Below are 6,558 nucleotides of genomic sequence, written 5' to 3' on the forward strand. Positions count from 1 at the left end.
ATTTATAAACGATTTTAATCTTTAATAAAATATTTCTGTGTGCTGTTCATTTAGAATATTTATAAGGAGTTGCCTTTAACTGGTTCTCTCAATAACGCCCCCTTTTTTACACTTGACCCCTGCAAAACGTTCGCATAGTCCTTAAGAAGAGATGCCTTGTCATTTTATTCAGGTTACTTAACGAGGTTTCTCCTCACTCAAGTAAAACTCTGTAGCCTTTTTTCATCTTAAGGTTTTTAGAACATTTTTAATGGCATGATATTACACTTGGAAGTTACTGGACACTACATGCTTGTTGCAACATCTATGGGTGAGTAACAAATCTAAATATATTTTCAGAGATGTTATAATTTCCATGTTAATTTCCCATAGTTTTTATACTGGTGTCTGATATATGTTATACCATGTGTTTGAGCCGTACAATGCCATTATTTTCCATGTTCCAAGAAACAAAATATATAAATGTAATGTATGCATTTACATTTGTTTTCTCCAAGACTTTTATTTTAATGAGACACTTTTCACTTAAAGTAAAACATGATTTGAGCTCTTTTCATGATTTGTTACTGGATCTTGCATATCTTCATCTTATGAATGTAGCATGTCCAGCTTTATCACTCTGCCAAAACGGAAAGGGAGACACAATGAAAGAGGTGTCATTACATGAATAAATACAAGATATATATATATATAGATAGATAGATAGATAGTGTAATGGAAAATTATTAAGACTTTGTATTCTATTGTTTATCTTCTGGGTTCTTTGTGTCTCTCCCCTGCATACCATATAATGTGTGGATGTGCTGTACTCTGCTTGGTGGTAAAATGTGTGTGTCCTTTAGTTGACCTCTCCTTATTCCACCCAGCAACAGTGATAGTAGAGTAAGGCATGAGATGTTCACGTGCCCGAGGCATGGATGAAGCATGGATACTGAGTGGTCTGTGCAGAGAGGAGCTAGTCTTCTCCTGGTACAGGGTATCACAGAAACCATGCCCGGCAGAGTATAAGGCAAGAGGACACAAAGTACGCTTTGCTCTTCACCTGTGGAAACCTTTGATTTCTGTATGGTGACTGAGACTTCATGCAAGTATTATTAAAGATCCAGAAAGACATTTTCTGTCTCTGAGTCTCTTATTTTACAGAATTTCCACAACAGTCTTGGTGTAGTCGGTCAGGGTCGTTGGCTGATTTGGCAACGCACTCAGTGTCGAAGGACGAAAACTGCACAGACGGGGTTAGAGTCCCTGTTGCCCGAATCTCCCCTACAAAAGAGGGTGAGACACGGGACCCTGAGGGCGGACTTGGATCAACGCATTATCCATGGAGTAGAAGGATAAAGAACCAGCAAACAGACTCCAGCAGCAATTCTCTTTCTGGCAACAGAAATTCCAGTGTGATTCTTAGTTAGGGAAATTTAAATCTTTAATTAAGGAAAGACCAGGGCTGGAATAAAAGGGATTCTAAATAATTGAAAATTATTTGAACCAATGGGTTACTAGGGCAGGTCTAGGACTGCTAGAGAATCGCCTAAAATGGATCTGAACAATAGTAAAAAAAAAAAAAAAAAGCAATCTCCAAATAGCAAATACATGACAAATAATTATGGCAAAGGCTGCTGTGATAAGCTGCGAATCTAGGTAGTTGAATGCGGATTTCCAAAACAGGAAGTTTCAGCACACAACAATTGAAACAATTAAGAGAAAGGTTAAGAGAGGAGAAGTAAAAGAAAAGTAGAGAAGAACATGAAGGAATGTCAAAAAGAAAAAAGCATGAAAAAGCATGCTTTATTCAGGCAGACTGGAAAGCATATGCAGACTGGCTCACAGAAGCAAACATCAGGGAAAGAATATGTCAGGCAGGGACAGATAAAACTTACAACTTGTCTCAGTGTCTGAAGTACTCAGATGATCCTGACCTGAACTCCGCTCCCAAAGGGCGACATCGAGATCGGCAGAACGAATGATCAGATGAAGCAGAACAAGATGAGGCAACCCTGGGGTTGACAACGAAGCACCAATCAACTAGTGTCTCAACATCAGCGCCGCTACCGCCACCACTGTATATAATAAGCATGAAGGAAGGCACTGGATTACCATACTCATGTGCGCAGGCTCACTGACCAAATAAGGACTATGTTTCAGAGACGTATGTATTTGAGGAAAATTTCAGCCTGCAAGCAGGGCCCAAATGAATGTGTTTATGACTATCTGGCACGACTTATGGAAATGCATACTGCCCACAGTGGTATAGACAGGCCGGCAAACATGAACAATATGTCTCCGTGGGAGGCACATTTGCGGGATCGGTTTGTGGAACTACTAAGACCAGATATCACGGCTCATGTTAGAGACCACTGTGTGGTTTGCGACACAGGATGATTGGCTGATGTTGAGAAGTATGTTGTGCATGCCAAAAAGGCCCTGAATGAGAAGTCAATAAAAAAGGAAAAGAATGTGGTGGCTAGGCTGCAGATGGCTCAACTGAGCACCCTCAAGGCTCAGGTGCAAAAAAGGAACACGAGGACGTGGGCAAGGCTGGGGACGCGGCCAAGAGCGCAGTGACAGCTGTTTCATCTGCGGGGCGATGGACCACTGGGCTAGAGACGGTCCAAAAAACAAACCCAAGAAAGGATTGTCGAAGGATGAGGATACTGAAGCTGATTGACACCTGGGGGGCTGGGGATGGATCAGGTGACTTCTGAGGAAACCCAGCAAGAGACTTCGACACGTGAGCAAACTCTTACACACACTCACATACTTGACACACTATACATCATGTTTTCTGATGGGGCCTGTTGGGCGATGCCAAAACTCACATTGACAGTAAGAAACACACCAATCACATTTTTGGTAGACTCTGGTGCCACAGAATCAGTCATAATGACAAAGGAATTAAACCCAAAGCCAAAGTTGAGTGGCAGATTTGTAAAAACATTTGGGGTTACGGGGAATGTTGCAAAAGAATACTATACAACACCTTTGTCTGTGACTCACAATTTTAAAGGGCAATATCAAACATTCCTTCTTGCTGTCTGACTGCTGTCCAATAAATTTGTTGGGCCGTGATTTAATGTGCGCTTTGGGCATCAGTTTGGTAGCAGGCTCCTCAGGGGTAGTTGTGGCCAGGGAGGAAATTGTTGACCCACCAGAAAACATGATGGCAAAATGCAACATGAACACACTGATATATGTTTATGAATGGCAACTACATGATGACATAAAGAGCACAGTAGGAAGTGAGCTTGTAAAACTGGTACATATGCACATGAAACAAGAAGGAATTGACTTTATGTAGATTGATTCATTGCACTGTACAGCCTTTGTATCAGAAGGGCCAGATGAGCAGTATGAGTAAGATTGGTTTAAAAAGTGAGTGAGGTCTCATTGGTTGAAAACAGATTAGTTGTTTTGAACTAAGGATAAGTGTGATGTTGGAGTCCGGCTGCCCAGCCTCACAGAAGAGAAGCAGTATAGGGTACCCAATGCCAGACCACATATATCACTGGTCAAAGGGGAAATGCTTGAATGGGAAAATATAGGCTCATGGGTGAAACAATGTACATTTGCAGATGAGTTGACTAAAGTGGCCTACTCAAATGTGTGGCATACTGTACAGATGGATAGTTTCAAAACAGACTGTCAGCATAACATAGAAACCTCGAGGGGCATTCAGATGTGTGAAATGTGACAAATTCTCTCCGGCATTCGTAACGCTGGGGGAACTGCCTCCTGAGCTAGCTGAAGTACCAAGTGATTTGTGGGCCCAAAGCAAATACTGTATGATGTGTGACTACTGAATAATGTTGAACCAGTTGTGATCACTCCTAAATCATCATATAGGCCATGCAAAGAACAATACCCCCTCAAATTGGAAGCAAAGGAAGGGATACGTCTCATTTTTTAATCATTATTAAAGTCTGGCATAATTGTGCTATGTCCAACATCTCCAGTATGAACTCCAATTTGTGTTGCTGGCCAGCCAACAGAATGGAGATTTGTACAAGATTTGAAAGCAGTTAATGCAGCTGTACATGCTCAAACTCCAAATGTTCCAAATCCACACACCATATTATAACAAGTGCCTGCAATTAGCTAATGGTTTTCTGTTGTAGACTTATTTAATGCTTTTTTCAGCATTCCAGTTGATAAAGGCTTGCAATACTGGTTTGCTTTCTCATTTTAGGGAAAAACATACACATGGACCCAGTTGGCTCAAGGGTATTGTGAAAGTTCAGCAATATATAATGCAGCATTGAAAGACAACCTTGAGAGCCTCACATTAAAAGGAGGAAGTGCTCTTCTGCAATATGTGGATGATTTGATGATCTGCTCTGCCTCAGAGGAAGCATGTAAACAGGATACTCTAGCTCTGTTAAAATGGGCATAAAGCAAGCCTAGCAAAGTTGCAGTAGGTAAAAAGCAAAGTAACGTTTTTGGGTCATGTGATCACAGCTGAGAGAAAATCCCTCTCACCCAAGTGCACTGAAGCAATACAACTTGTGCCAAAACCACTGACAAAGAAACAAGTGATGAGCTTTTTTAGAGATGACATCATACTGTAGACAGTGGATTCCAAATTATGCCAAGAAAGAGGCCCCATTGTCTAGTATCATACATGGTAAGGGCCTGGCTGCAAATGATAGGGTTAGCTGGACAGAAGAAGCCTTCATTCAGTTAAAATTAGCTCTGCAATCATTGACTCAGACTGTGGATGAAAAAGAGGGCTATATGACTTCAGTGCTTTTGCAAGAGCATGGGGGTAAAATGAGACCTGGAGGCATATTTCTCATCAAAATTACACTCGTTACACGCGGGCCTACAAAAATGTTTGCGTGCAATAGTAGCAGCAGTAAAAGCAGTACTGGCTTCAAGTTGGTTACCAAGATTTGACTCTGTTAGTACACATTATGTGTCTATGATACTATTATCTATACAGCTACCCTTATTCCCACATCTGAGAGATGAGATATTCTTCTAAAAATCTTCATTTGTATTCAGCAGAAGAAAGAAAGTCATATACATCTGGGATGACATGAGGGTGAGTAAATGATGAGAGAATTTTCATTTTTGGGTGAACTATCTCTTTAACTTCATGGATATTATCAAAAATGCACTTCTAATGTGTGCAAATAAATATTGGACAAGAAAACTATTTGTTTGAAAACTATATGTTATGCATTTTATATAGATTAAATTCAGCCTGTTATGCTCAGTATGCTGCATTTAAAAAAAGAAACAGAACATGAATCCTTGCAGAAACAGGGTTTATGTATTTGTGTGTGTGTGTGTGTGTGTGTGTGTGTGTGTGTGTGTGTGTGTGTGTGTGGGTGAGAGAGAGAGAGAGAGAGAGAGAGAGAACATATATACAATATATTACAATCAGGGTTGGGGAGTAACGGAATACATGTAACGTGATTATGTATTTAAAATGCAAAATATAAGTTACTGTATTCCACTACAGTTACAATTTAAATAATTGGTAATTAGAATACAGTTACATTCAAAAAGTATTTTGATTACGGAAGAGATTACTTTGCATTTTATTGTCATTTGTTTAATTTAATATTTAGTCCTTTCAGATGGAAAACATTTATCCATATATATTATGCGATCTGAGGAGCGTTTAAACAGCAGTGAAACACTTAAGATGTGTTACTTTCATTAGAGAATGTATTTTTTAATATGTGCATTTTGTCTTACTGTACTGGCAGATTTTATTCACTTGTTATTAACTTGATCATAGTCAAAACAAGTGAAAAAAAAAAAAATGCCAGTGCTGAAATAATCCAAAGTATTTAGATTACATTACTGACATTCAGTAATCTAATGAAATACGTTACAAATTACATTTTAAAGCATGTATTCTGTAATTTGTAGTGGAATACATTTTAAAAGTAACCCTCCCAACCCTGATTACAATATTAATATCATATATATTAGAACAGCAAACTAAAACATGTGTCAAACTCTTCCTGGATCTCTCATCACAAGCCTACAAACAACATGGTGTAATCATAGACATATATGTCTATGGGTGTAATGGACTACATGCACAACTGTTTCCGCGTTCTAAGTAGTGCGGCTCAGGCGTTTCCGGTTACAGCATTCAGCGCGCCTACATGTAGAGATTTATTCATGGGAAGGTAGAGTATGTATGAATTTATTTATTTATATGGGGGGCTGTCAGTTGATTTAAATCAGTAAATCATATTTGCGTGACGTGTCAGTTTTATAATTTGCTGAAATTTGCCTCTAAATATATTTTTCCTTTCCAAATGTAGCTAAACTCAGCTCCTGAATAAATCAACAGGGTTGGGAGGGTTACCTTTGAAATGTATTCCACTACAGATTACAGAATATATGATGTAAACTGTAATTTGTAATGTATTCCGTTAGATTACTCAAGGTCAGTAACATATTCTAATTACTTTGGATTATTTTTTCAGCACTGGTAGATTTTTTCACTTGTTTTGACTATAAAAACTCTGCCAGTACAGTAAGACAAAATACACATGTTAAAAATACATTCTCTGAAAAACCTAAATATTTTATGCAGTG

This window comes from Myxocyprinus asiaticus, chromosome 45, assembly GCF_019703515.2.
Source record: "Myxocyprinus asiaticus isolate MX2 ecotype Aquarium Trade chromosome 45, UBuf_Myxa_2, whole genome shotgun sequence".
In the NCBI taxonomy this organism is placed as follows: domain Eukaryota; kingdom Metazoa; phylum Chordata; class Actinopteri; order Cypriniformes; family Catostomidae; genus Myxocyprinus; species Myxocyprinus asiaticus.